This window comes from Zosterops lateralis, assembly GCF_965231275.1.
Source record: "Zosterops lateralis genome assembly, chromosome: 15".
In the NCBI taxonomy this organism is placed as follows: Eukaryota; Metazoa; Chordata; class Aves; order Passeriformes; family Zosteropidae; genus Zosterops; species Zosterops lateralis.
The window spans coordinates 4904839-4919499 of NC_139775.1; positions in this window are offsets into that span (position 1 = coordinate 4904839).

Sequence of the window (14661 nt, forward strand, 5' to 3'; positions counted from 1 at the left end):
TTTTCGGCAAAGCCTAATTTTGAAAGGGGCTAAATTTTCATCCCAGAATAGAAGTTGAAATTCTATCTCATGAAGCTTACAAAAATCTGACAGTATTTATTTACTTCCATGTTTCATTTTTATACAAATCTACCTTTCCTGCTTTGTTTTCCAAAGCAGGGGGCACTCAGCTTTGTGCAAGGCTGGTCTTGGTGGGATGTTCCACCAGGAAGTTCTGGCAGTTCTCTGGTGTGCTCCCCACCACACTCTGCTGTTAACCAGGCACTGAGGGCTCATTGCACATCTGGTTTTTTGGGGGCTTTTTTTCAGGAATAGATATTCAAGAATTTGAAGAGTCATCCTTAAGAAAAAATGAAATTAAAAAAAAATTACAAACTTGAAATATGAAATGAAAGTTCTGCTCTGCAGATCTGATTCTGGAGAAGGGAGAAAGTTTCTTGCTGAGAGATGACTTCATAAACTTACAAACTTACAGGCTTTGGGAGAGACAGCCCCTCAAGCTCCCCCAAGCATGTGTTTATGAGAGCCAAGGCTGTTTATGATTACTTAGCACCACAAATCAAAGCATCCTTTCATAGCATCACAAAACAATTCCCTGGGTCATACCAGAAGAAGGAGTTAATTTTCTCTGACCAGATTATGCTGCAATTATAATGTGCACCAGAGAATAATTTGTTCCTCCATTGCAATGCTGGAGATGTTTTCTCCCTTTTACAGCATCAATTTCTCCTGCTATTGGCAAATACTGCAACAAAGAGGAGGAAGTGGTTCCAAATATGTCCATCCTACTGACATGGATTGTAATGAGCATGGAAAGTGGGCCAACATTAACTCTCATAGTGTCAGTAGCATAAGCCCAAGTGCCAAGCCATTTCAATTAATTATGTGCTAATAGTCTCTGGGCTGATGCAGCCTTCAGCATGTCTATGAGTACAAGTTATCCTCATCAGTTCTATTTTTTTCCTTTTTGGACAAAAATTAGCAGTAATCCTTCAGTTCTGTGGGAGCCTTCTGTTGTAGTCCAAAAGTCAATGCACCATTCAGGCTTCATATGCACGTTTTCCCTCCCTCAGGCCCTTGTTGAGAGGGGGTTTTTAGGAAAGTTAAACACCATCAGTATCCTGTGTCCTGCTCTGGCACAGCAAAGTCACTCCTGAGCTGCTGTGGGGAAGGTTCACAGCTGCTCTGGGGCACCAGGCAGCCAAAACAGCAGAAGCACAATGGCAAATAAGATCCTAATAGCCAGAAAATCATAAGAAAGGCATTTATTTGGGCAGATATGTTTTCTGCTTTGGGGTTTTTTAATCACGTCTTCCCAGGGAATGGCTCTTGGACTCTCAGGCACAGGCTGATGGAATGTCCCTTGTTGCGGCTAATGGAGGAATGTCTTCTATGGACCTTTTTCACTATGAGACCAAAGATTTTAGAAGAACCTAGACTGCTCTGGAGAGCTCTCGATGTGATTGAATACAGAACTGGAGGCAAAGCAAAATCTGCATGTGGTGCTGAGGCAAAGCCCCAGGAATTGTTGGTGGTTCCTCTGATAGAAAGATGCCCTGGAGGAAGGAGCTCACAATTCAAGGCTGATTTGGAAGGATTTGGGAATCTGCTCTCTGGCTTCTATTTTAATTGTTGTTTAACTGTAAACATTCCCTCAGCCCAGAATGGATGGCAAATATCAAAATCAGAATAATTAAATGATTGCAAGTACTAATGAAGATCCTAAATAAGCAAAGACATTCAAAGCAGTCAGCTTCAGGGCCACATCAGGTCTTTGTAACTATGAGACTGCAGCTTTAAAATGAGATACACTTTTCTTCCAGCTCACCAAATCACAGCTAATAATCAGATATTTAAATATCTCTTCTGTCCAGGCAGGAGACCACTGGAATATTCAGTATGTAGTAATATAGTAAGTGTACACTAGTCATGGTTATTATGACTATTCTCTCTCCCAGTTAGTATTTATTTTGAAAAGACAGATGGTAGCATTCTGTGCTGCAAGGTAATGTGTGCTATTAACCCAATATACGATCATATTCATATCTTTCTCATGCAAGATCATGCACACACAGGCCAAGAATAAAGCCAAGGTTTTTTCTGGTGGGCCTGTCTTTGCCTGGAAGAAAACAAAAAGGATTCTGGCCCAAAATCTGCACTCCTGATCCACATATTCATTCCATATAAAACAAAATCTCTCTGATTTTTACTCCCACACCTGCCTCAAAGACCTGGGTACCTGTGCTCTGGGTACACACCCCCCAGCACTTACATTTTCTCATGAGCACAAGGACCTTTCCACAGAGACAGGAACAGTGTGACCTGGAGACCATGGGAAGCCATCAGTGCCCCACTCCTCGATGGAGAGCTGTGATTTTGGCCAAGGCCACTCCCTTTGCTGCTTGAAATGAAGATGAGTGGAGCAGGAGGACGACTGTGGAAGGTTCCAGTAGTAAATATCCAGAGACTACCATCCCTGTCAGGAGGGATGGATGTTTCAACAGCCAGTCAGCCAATTTCACGCTGAAATTAAAGTTGTCAGTCATCAGGTGGCCTGCTTGGTAGATAAGTGATATTACAGTTTCACATACCCAACCTTTCCCATTGGCCAGAGTTTGATGCAGAATCCTTGCTGGCATGCCACTGACACATAAAATGGAGCAATTATTGCTAGCATTTTTATTCTCAAGGTTTTTTGGCACATTGAGTTCAGATTCCCATTTGCAATGTTTGATACATGTAAACAATCCAATTTTTCATCAGTTCTGCTCAAGAGCTCATCAGTGACTGCATATGGGTGTAATCAAGTAAGCATCGTTTACTAAATCCCAACCTTGGTTCTTCATTTCCATCAGTTCTCCCTTCTTTTTATATTTCCTAGAACAGCTCCATATTTTTAAATAGCATTAGTCAGGCTTCTCTTTTGTTTGTTTGTTTTAATCTTACTGATATCATTTCAGTGCTTCTTTTTTTTTTAATTTTTATTGCTTGAAGTGTAATTCTACTTTCCCCACATAATTTCCTTGCAAAGCCAGATGGACAGAAATGGTGCCATGCCATGCTGAAACCCTCCATCTTATTTACACAAGATGAGTCTTGTTGCTAAACAATTCTGGGGAACATTTTCACTGTATAATATCTACTGAATTTGTCAATCAAGTCATTCTTATTTCATCTTTCATCATTTGGCTGCTCTCTACACACATGTAGTGGAAAAGGGGAAAAAAACACAAAGCTGTAGAGAAGATGATGACAGGAATCTTGTGAGGTGGATGAATTTGCCTACCATTGTTTTGCCCCCAAGATGACAAATAGATTTGATTTTTTTTAATTTTTTTTGTCATCCTTTTTTCCTCTCCTCCCTAAAGCACAGAGAGCTGCCTTGGGTAAAGCAGAAAAGCTGCTGTGCCAGGGCTGAGGAGCAGAGTACAACCCCTGCTGCTCTGTCAGGGCTCCCAGCTCACTTGTGTGCCAGGATTCCGTGTGCCTAAATGCTCCTAACGTGCATCTCTGGAAATGCATGGGAAAAAAATTATTTCATTAGGAGAGCACACTAGAGGTTTTGGGAAGATGTTCTTGTAGCAAGTTATCTGCAGTATGTATTGGATATCTTTATTCAAGTACAGCTCTTCAAAGCAGCCTTTCAAAGGGGTAGAAATTCCCATTGTGGTGCTCAAAGATGGAGACTTCAAGGCAGAGGGAGTGAAAACCCTCCCAGTGCAGTCAGACATCTCAGCAGACATGAGCATTTCTCCCTCTTTCGTGCTTGCCTGTTGCTGCCCTGCTATGCTAATCACTTTTCTGAAGGCTGGCTCTACTTCTCATTTAGTTCAGTGCCAAAAAGCCTTTAGTGCAAAGACAGAGGCTGATTTTTTTTTTTTTTTTTTTTACCCGTTTGCCTCCTATGTCTTTCAGAGGTCTTTAGCTCAGCCTCCTCTGTGCTTTGTGTCATTACCACTCTCAAAGAGCAAGAGAAGGACAACTTGGGCTGTGCAGCACTAAAAACCATCAGGTTTTCTGCTCAGGGTTTTGCCCACATGCCCAGGAGTGAGGCTGGACACCAGAGCATGAGCCTGGACAGGAGAAGATGTGCTGGGAAATTTCCAAGACTTTTCCTCTCTGCTACAGATATTTTTACCCGCACCTGGATCAGCTCTGTTCCTTAATTGAAATCATCCTGTCCTCAGCGTGCTGAATCCTACCCTTCGTGGGAGTGCCTTCCCCTCCCTGTGCTTTCTGCATCGTGTTTGCAGCTGAGTGTCATTGTTATGGGAAGTGGCACACGTTGCCTTCCAGGTTTTAATGCCTCTTTCAACTGGAATATTAAATCTTTTCCCCACAGGCCTTCCTATTCTCCCATTTCCTGCATAAACACTGGGTGAAATGCTGGGATCTCCCTCATCTGGACCCAAGTGCTTTGTGATCAGTGTTAAGAGATATCTTACAACATAAAAAATATCTGTTCTATTGCAGTGGGAAAGACTTCTGCAGTTTTGCTTTTTCCCCCCTGTCTGAGACAGTGTCTCTCCATTTTACTAATCTTGATCTGAAAGTTCTGGAAATTCTGCTTTCAAAAGCAAAGATGGAGTCTGAAAACGAGCACCAGTTCCTCCTGCCTTGAAGGATCAAGCTCTTCAGCTTCCCTTGATGACAGTTACTTTATTTGTTTTACCATAATTCCCTGTTCATTCCTGCTGCTCGCATTTTTCATTTGCTGGGCTGTGATGCAGGACTCCTGTTTCAAGGTTCACTTACAGTAGCAGCCAGGAAATCATGTTCTCTCCACAACACTCAGAGTTTCCAGCTCCCAAAGGTCATCTGTAGGAAAGTCTGTGTGAGGAAGTACAAGAAAAGGTCTGGAAATGATTATCTAAATCCGTGTAACTGGTTCCTGGAGGCCACACAGGAATAGCCCTCCCTGCTGGGTTTAGGATGGAGGAGGGAAGAGATCTCCAGCTCATGACTTTCCGTATCAAGCAAGAAGTGTGTTGTGTCAATTAGCAGAAGTACAAACTGAGCTCGTACTTTTCAAATTACTCATTTTCACCAGTCCTAAGGCCCTGATTCAGCAAAGGCAGGCAGCTGAAATCATTCCTTCCCATCAATTCTCACCAGCCCAGCTCCAGCACAGCTCGAGCCCATGCCTTCACTTGATAGCACAATTAAAGAAAATACCCTGATCCCTTTGACTGCTTCTTAAAATAACTTCAAAGGGATTTTTTTAATGGAGAATGTCTTGTGGGGAAACACTACAACCAAACAGCAATGTGTTTTAAGAGTCTCATCTCAGAGGAGGGGCTGTTTTTGCTGCATTATGATCTTGGTAGAGCCTTTACTGTAATGTTCTAGAGGCCAGGTTGAAATCCTTGTTCTGCATCTTAAATCCTTGCTTATAACCCAGTGACAAAGTATTTTTTCAGCAGTTTGTCAATGCAGTGATTTGTTACTTGATTGTACAGATAGTTGATACAAATAGTTAATACAATTTGAATGCTGTATTAGAGAAAAAAATCATACAATTTATAGAGCAATGTGATGGAAAATCTTCTTGCAGTAAGAAACTGACATGGCATCTGTGGTGCTGGATAAGCTAGTCATGTAAAAATGTTAATGGAAACATAGAAATCTGCCATTTTAAATGCTATTTCCTTCCCAGATATCATTGATGCACCTGTTACCTTAGTCTGCAGTTATTTCTTTAGTGGCTGTATATTAGTAACTTGTTGAAAAGGTACTTTTACCTTGTTGGACTGTTTGGCTTGGATCCAGCACAGAGTAAAAATAGAGCTTTATATATTCATACTATCTTATATCAATGGGCTAAGGCATAATTTTTTTCTCATCCCCACTCATCTTTAACTATGGAAAAACGATAATTACTCAGAAGAGGTAGTGAACAGCACATTGGAAAGTCCTTATGAGTAAACTGCAGAAAAAAATGTGACCTTAATAAAAGCAAAAAGCAAAATAAAAAGTTGGAATCCTTAAACACCCTTTAAATAGTTTTTTTTTACAGCTGCAAAAAAAGGGTGGAAGAATAGATTGGTTGTTGGACAATGGTTAAATAACATGAAAAGTGTTCACACATTACCAGAGCGTGGGTTTCCTCTCTGAGGTTCAGGTGTGAGAGTGTCCCCATGGGCAGGTCACAAACCAAGAGCTCAGTGAGCACCATGGTGGCACTTGTGGTCTTATCAGGTGCCCATAAAAACCTGACCTCTTGCTGCTGTGTGTTTGCTTTGTTCGTTTGAGAAGGAGAGAGGTTGTTTACTCAACAGAGTTAAAATCTGTGATTGTTGTTACTGCTTTGTTCAGCCAAAATTACAGAGAATTGTTTCCCAGGACTGTGTTAGAGCTGTGTTTGATCACACTGATTGCTGGGGCTTTAACAACCATTGGTATTAACAATTACTCATAACTGCTGGCACTGTTTGAAAAACTTCTCTTGCCTCACACAATTTGTCGACAAGGAAAGCTGTTCTCTCCTAGATCTCTTAACCTGAAAAGCTCTCCTAACTTTTCAAGTTTTTAAAGTAAAATTTCAGATGCACGTAAGCAAAAAGGGACTGTGATTTATTTGGGTTTTTGAAACAAAGTTAAAATTCGAGTGAAGCATATTTTATGTACAGAATGAAATATCTCAATAGACACAGACCAAGGTTTCTTTCGTTGTTTTTCAGATAAAATGAGCTGACATTATAAAATTGCATTTCACTTGGACAGAAAAACTGTATCCTGCCCAAGCCTGGCTATTATCTCAATATGTTGATAAGGTTTCCTTGCCATTCCATTCTTTGAGAAACAGGTGTCAGCTCACTTTGACTCAGCACTGAGTCACAACACAAGTTCAGTTCAAAGGCAGCGTGGCCAGAGCCCCAGCCAGGGAGGCTGTGAGAGAAGCACAGTGACCCCACCGTGCTCAGTCAGGCTGGGATTTTACAGCAGCAGTGACATGCCCCTGTCAGCTGGCAACAGATAATTCCTGAGTATCTGAGCTGTGGCTCTAAGATGTAATTTAAAGGGTTTGGGTGTTTTTGTGTTTTTTTTTTAATAAACAAAAAATATTAAACAGGGATGTTGGATTCTGTGATTTTAAACAGTTTGTTAAAAATACCTGACACCTCACACACATTTGAACCGGCATTTCTCCCCAATTCTGATTAAGAGCTCAAACAACCCTCTTGAACAGGATTTTCCCAGGTCAAGCCTCAAGTGAATTCCCCCATTTATTCCTCCTCAGTGTCCCTGACCCTTTGCCATCAGAACCTCCGCGTCAACCCTCCCCACACCAGCACAGCCACACTCCTGCTATTGATGTGCTCCTGCCTTGGGTGCAGTGAGGCAAAGGGAGCACAGCCCCACTGACCCGTGACTGTGTTTTCCACATCTCCCTCTCTCACCAGGCACTGCCTGGTTTCACTTCTGAGAAATTGGATCAGATAAAAGTTCAATTGTTTTGCACTGAATTGCAGCCAAGCAGCGCTGTCAGTTTAATTAACTCCTAACTCGGAGCCTCTGATGAAGGTGCTTGGGAGCAGACAGTGGAAATAAAACAAATGATGGCAGAGTTGTTGCTGTCAGGGCTGAGGTGTTCCTCACAAGGGAACAGTGTACAGGGAACATCTCTGCAGCTCACTGAGCCTGGAACAAGCTCTGTGATACACAGCACAGAGAGCAGGGAGATAAACTGGAAAAGGTCACACATGTTGGGCTGGACCTGGTACAAATTACTTTAGAGGGAAACTTTCTCCCATATCAAAGATCAGTTTAGGCTGGAACACAACATAAAGCTAATTTTATGAAGTTTGTAGTGAATTTTGAGAGCAGAGACCATGTTCTGGCTTGTTCAACCATGTCAGATAAATCTGTAAGGATTTTAAAGGAAAGATTCCTAGAGGCATTTCCTGGATAACAGCAATTCTCTCAGGTGGGCTTGAATCTGCAGAATAGGAATCCACTAAACCCACTGAATTCACAGTTGCTAACTTATTGACCAAAGCCCATGGGCTGTTTCAGCTCCTGCTTTAGCCTGGGAAGGTGGGGCTGAAGGTGTGAATTTAATTTCTCTGACAATCTTGTCTCTGTCTCAGGCTTTTCATGGCTGATGCAAACCTGAACTATGGGCAGCACGATGCTGAGGGTGACTGAGCACTGGCATGGGTTGCCTGAGGAGGTTTTGGACTCTCCATCCTTGGCAATATCCAAAAGCCATCTGGGCACAGTCCTGGCCACTCACCCTGGGTGACTGCTTGGACCAGATGACCTCCACAGGGCCCTTCCACCCTCCAAAACCATTCTAGAGACTGGAGCAGCATCCCCTGCAGAACAGGCTCAGAAATCCCTGTTCACTCCTGCAGCTGCTCTGTTCTGTCCCCATTTCCCAAAGGGGATCTGGTTTTAGGTGGGAGGTCTAGGAAATAAGGGACTGCCATGCTGGCAGGTGGATGATTTGGGGAAGTACAAATGCATGTTGCTCCAAAGGAACAGAGAAATCTTATTCTGCTTTTACCTCTCCACTTTTGCCCTGCAGAGAATCAGTGGGGTGTTTCCAGCCAATGGGTCACCTCTGGGGATGCTGGAAGAGGGCGAACACTTAGGAATTTGTATTTGATTAATTTTGCATCTTTTCTTCCCTTTGGCCACCCTAAAATTCTACTGAGCAGAAAACAGCTTCCCTGGAAGTGAGTCATTGCAGCAAACCCTTCTGTGAGCAGCTTTTGGGCTGTAGTGTATGGTACAGATAATTTACAGCATTTGCTGTTCAAGACTGTAACAGTTTTTATTGGGCTTTTCTGTCTTGGGCAATACTATGATGACCTTCCTGGCAGGACAGTAAATAAATCAGATGTTTACCATGATGAATCAAACATTGTGACTTTTAAAAAGTTTGTTTTCTGAATGTATTTGCTCTCTTTGCTTGAAACATATTGTTCATGCCAACACATTTCCTAAGAAGCCTGCAAAAAAACTCCAAAGATAAAACAGATACAAAGGAGGAAACATATGTTTTAAAATGGGAGATGCATTCTACTGAAAACATTTGTATGTCTAAGTTTCCAAATATGAGCAATTCTTTCATTTTATTGAGACAGACTTGCAGCCCAACTAGATTTGACATGAACAGTAAGAAAGACCCTCTGAAATCTGGCACTACAGGAGAAACAACATGTTTGTATCCAAAACATCCAGAGGGGAATTATGCAAAGGGATTAGTCATCACTGGAGCAAAGTCTTAATTTCAAGAGCTGATTTACACTGGGCCACAGCACCAACTTCTCTTCCTGTGCATGTTCCCTTGTGCAACAGGAAAAGGCTTTTGCCCCTCTGCAACTGATGCTGGCTGAGGCTTGGCTGATCCACACCACAACAAGTATTTGTGCATTTGTGAATTGCAACAGCACAGACCTGACCTGAGGTTGGTCATGAAATAACAGCCCAGGCTGAAAAGCAGCAAGACATGAGACTGGAGAGCTGAGCTGACCCAGCAGCTGTGACTCCAGTTGGCCACACTCATAACCATATCTGCTTTGCTGGGTAGGAGTAAAATAAACACAGCCTGAATTCCTGCATAAACTGAGATGATTCAGGATTGCTCTGTCAAAAAACCTACTGTGAACTTTCAAATATTGACTGACAGCACCCATTTCTGGAACAGGAATAATAAAAGCTGTAATTATAAAACAGCTTGTGGTTGTAGAGAAAAGCCTAAAATCGTGATGCAGGGGTATATGGATGGCTAAGAAATTGAGAAATAATAAGAAAAAATCAAATTAAAGGAACCACAGGCTATGTTAGTTTTTAAATATTCATGACTTTGAAAGAAATTTAGGAATGGCCAGATTCTTAAAGCAGAGATTTCGGAGTCTGCTAGTTTGCCTTCCTGGCAGTTGGTGTTGACAAGAAGCTCATAAAGTTGTTCATAATTTTCGAAAAATAAGTAAAGCATAAATTAGTATGTTCTGTAACTTCTATTGATTATTTCTGGGCCAGAAAACAAGCCATAAAGGAGTTAATGCAATTACTACAGAGCCAACTCCACAGTCTGTGCTTTCTGCTGCTGGAACCATGTCCCTTGATGGGACAGAGCTGACTCATGCTCTATCTGGAAAAGGAGAGTTTCCCATCTGTATTGCCAACCACCTCAGCTTAGGTCAGGGAATTCCCGTCTGCCTCATGGTGGATGGCAGGTTTGGGCTTTCTGCTTTCTCTTTCTGCTCTGCCTGACCCAGGGAGCAGCCTGGGGTCTGCAGGCATGGATGGCATGGGAGCACCTCTGGGCACTCAGCCACACACAGGGAAGGGCAAAGCAAAACGAGGGGGAGTTCAACATCCTGGGCTGTGCAAGGGCAGGAAATGATAGTTCATTAAGGAGAGGGAAAGGAAAAAAATATTGGCTTTCTGAGTCCCCCTCAGCAGGTTGGAAGGGGTTTTCTGTGGGTACAGACATGGTGCTCCCTTGGGAAAGAGCTCTGGGTGTACAGGGTTTGTTCCTGTATGCTGGGGGAACAACACACTGGGGCAAATGGCTGCAGGAAGAAAAGAGAAAGAAAGTGACATTAAAAAAGCAAAACTGAGAAAGGGAAGCTCAAAGAGGGAGGAATGATGGCAGCACTGTCAGGAGCCAGCAACCCAAAGACATTCATCTTATTATCTGTGCAAGTAGGAGGGATCTGATAACACACAAGGTGATTAAAAGCATTGTCTTTGCACTCTGTCCTGTGTCCTCTAATAGGTGTGTGAGAAACCTGCAGCTGCACAGCTGCAGTTTGGGGCTGCCAGCCCAAGGAGCTTTCACTTCCCATTCATTACAGCCTAAGTGAGCTGCCAGGGAGCCACGGAGAGCAGAGCAGTGCCACTCACACCGCTGGCACTCCTATTTTCTGCTCCATGAGCCACAGAGCAGCAAAGCAGTGCAAGAGGAGGACATGGGAACCAGGCTGTCTGGGCACCTCATCACGGCTGATGGAAGAGGCTCCTCTAAGGCAGCTGATGGAAGAGGTTATGGCTGGTTTGCTCTGCATTGGTACCATTTGGATTTGGAGAATTCCCTGTCTTGGGCTTGTGTGTTTTATTGAGTAGCAAAAAAGAAAAACACCCTTGATTTTTCTGCTGTGCTGTACAAACACTGCTGATGAGAGATGCAGGGCTGGCAGATGCCTGCAGAGTGAGGGAGAGCTTTCCTGCACGTACTCCAGATGGGACTGGGCTGCCACATGCCTTCCTTGCCTGCTTTGCTGCAACTGGCCATTTTGCCTGGGTTTGGAAAACAGCGGGAGATTCCTTTCCCCTGATTAAATGAATAATTAGATCTATTTCAGTCTTTACAAGAGACTGCTAAACACTATAATTTCAAGAATTCCAGGAGAGCCACCTCACATGGGGTGTTGCCCCACTGTGGGTGGGAGTGAAGAACCTGACTCAGGGCTGTACCGGGGACTTTCTGTCTGCTTCAGGGCAGTTAACCAGCCTCTTAAAATGCTGTTCTGACTGTTCAGGCCCAGCCTAAGGTCCTCCATTTGCAAAAGCAGCTTGTTTCTGAGCCTGCCCTTTATCCAGTCCCTGTGTCCTGCCCGTGCTGTGGGCAGCTGGGCAGTGCAGGTCAGCACCTGGGACCTTCTAGAAACCATTTCCCACCTGTCACCCTCCTGCTTCAGGGGTGTGCTGCACACAGGGCACTTTCTGTGCGAATCAGTGTGCATCTCTTGGTTTTATGCTGCTTTCTTTCAGCCCTGTGCCTCTGGGGTTTTCCATTGCAGCACTGGGCCCTGTCTCCCAGCTGTGAGGCTGAGCCCTGCCTGTGCTCACAGCCTTGCTGCTGCAGTGTGACCTGTGGGGTTGGTTCTCAAGAGGCTTTATTGATTTGTCGCTTAGGAGGGAAGTGAGAAGGCATCATTCTTGCTGCTCGAGGTCTCTCTGTGTCTGGAGCCTCAGCACAGCACCTGCTGCAGTCACATTCTCTGCAGAGAGGTGAAAGTCAAGTGTCTTTTTGGAGAAGAGTCTCAGGGTTTGCAGGGCAAATCTCACGGCTCTTTTCAGCAGGCAGGGAAAACAAAATGTGAGCTCGGGAGGTTTGAGGTTTATTTTGTTACTTGTCTGTGACTCTGGGCACAGCAGGACCTGGATGTGCACAGAGGCACCTCACACAGCACCTTGAGATATCCAGGGGATCCCGGGGCAGTGGAAATGCGGTCCTCATGATGCATTCATGGTGCCCTGCCAAAGGGAAAAAAGCTTGAGTTAAAGCAAGAGATGTTGTGATTGTATTACTTTTTTCTTGGACAAAAACTGTTTGAGGCAAATTTGTGAAACAGTTTCAAACAAGAAAGCTGGTCAAAACTTGGAAAAGAAATTAAAATAATTTAGTCCTTCTTTTTTTTTTTCCCAGTCCAATATCCCTCATTTTTAAATGTGTCCGTGATATTTTTATCTTTGTTTTTCTGGATCAAACAAACCAAAACAGTTTCAGCTTTAGGCTAAGCAAGAAATCTTTGCTTAGCCCCAAATGATGCTGTTTTGTTGTTCAGTATTTCATTTTCCCGAGGCCAGCAACACAATCATTCGGCATCAATCAAAAAAATAATAATAAACAAGCTTTCAATTCTTTGCTCATTTGTGGTCTGATAGATCCTCCCTGCTTTCCTACCAGTTTGGTCTGTCATGCTGTGGGACCTCCACATTTTCAGGGTTTGTGCCTGCAAGGCTACAACTGCCCTAGAACTAGAGAAGCTTTTCCAAATGCCTGAGGCAGCCCCTTCCTGCCCTGTCTGATTCCAACATCCACTTTGTTCTGACCAGAGTTCCCTGTGCCCCCTCACAGAGCATGAAGGAATCACACCCTAATCCAATAAGAATATTTCACTTCCCTTTGCTGCAGGGTGCAGTAATTAAAAAAAAAAAAAAAAGAAAAATCACTTCTGAGAAGGAATTTATTCCATTGTTATTCAGACTTGTAGCAAATAAAAAAAAAAAAAAAAAAAAAAAAATTAAAAAAAAAAAAAAAAAAAAAAATGAAAACAGATACTAATAGCCAGACAAGGCCAGTGCCAGGGACTGGCAAAATCACTGCCACTGCAGCACAGGAGCTCTGGCCCAGATGTTTTGTATCCTGGTTAGCAGATATCTCTCGCCTTTGCCTGTGGAAAAGCCCTGGAAAGCTCACACTGCTGCTCAGAGAGAAAGAGAAAAGGCTGGGGGGCACCAGTGGCTGCCAGAAGGAAGATCCCTCCCAGCCCTCTCCCCTTAGGGTCAGAAACTGCTGTGTGAAGCCTTTGAGCTGCTCCCTTCATGCAGAGTTTTACACCCAGGAGTTTTATCAACTCCCCTGATGTGGTGGTTTGAAAGCAAAACCAGTGAGACACTCCAAGTCAGAAACACAACTTAATAGGAAGAAGAAGAAAAAAAAAAAATAAAATGAAATAAATGCAATAATACAAAAGACCACTGACAGAGTCAGAACACAACCTGACACTCTCTTGGTCAGAGTGTTGGAAACAGCCCAAAGTAAACTCTCCTGGAGTGGCAAGTGTGGTTCTGTTGGAAGTAGAGATGGTCCTGTAGAGAAAAGGGTCCAGAGATGGATCTGGTCTTCCTTTGGGAGTCCTTTGGGAACACTGGATGTCTGGTGACACTTGTGGCTCCTTTTTATTTAGGTGGAAATGGTTTGGCTCCTTTTCTCTGGGTGGAGCACCTCACAATAGGATGATGTAATGTGTCATGTCACTGGTGAGCTTTAATGGCCCATTAACAGAAGATATCCCCAAGGAGGAGATAAGGAACACTGGGATGATGTGATGTGTCATGTCATTGCTGAGCTGTAATGGCCCATTAACAGGAGATATCCCCATGGAGGTAATGGGAGGGTGAGCAGAGATAAGAAACAATCCCCCACCCGTTTTTAACAGCTGGCTTGTTATCAGAAAGGCAGTGACCCCCTCCCACCTGGAGTTACAACAGATAAAGAAAAAACACCTCCCCAACCAGGTTTGAACAGATGGAGTAGATTTTTTTTTTATATATAAAACCCAAAACATCTGATAATCCCTAAATCTGAGAACCATAAAACAGGGCACATCCCAGACCTACATCTCGGAGCATTTTGCAAATATATTGGAGGTTTTTAATAATTCCCTTTACCATAGGAAATCAGGCAAAGGAAGCGTTATTTGTCTGACCCAAATGAATCTACCAGGCAAAGCTGACTGCAACATTAGTCTTCATTTATAGAGCTACGAGAGCATCTAGGAGTCAATAGCAGTGTCCATATTCCCGTCCTGTAGATAAGAAATAGGATAGTCCATCAAAGTATTTCTGTATTCGTACACCAAGCTGAAAGTATTACCTATTTTAGGGTGTTATTTTCAGGATGAGGGGAAGGGGAAAGAGCTCACTTGTAATAAATCATGCAAATACTGATGGGGTCAGTGCAGAAATACCTGGTCAACACTCAAAGGTTGTAACATAAGTCTATAACCTGGTGCAAATTTTTCTTTTTATTTTGTCCCCTCATGACACAACAAAATCCCAAGAGAACTCAGACCTGGGCAGGACAAACAGCTGATCCCAATTTGCATTTTGGGTGTAGGTCTCAGTGGGTGGTTTCTCCAAATGTGTCTAAAATTGCAAAGGAACACAAGTGCAGAAAGCTCCTGGGAGCTGAGCTGA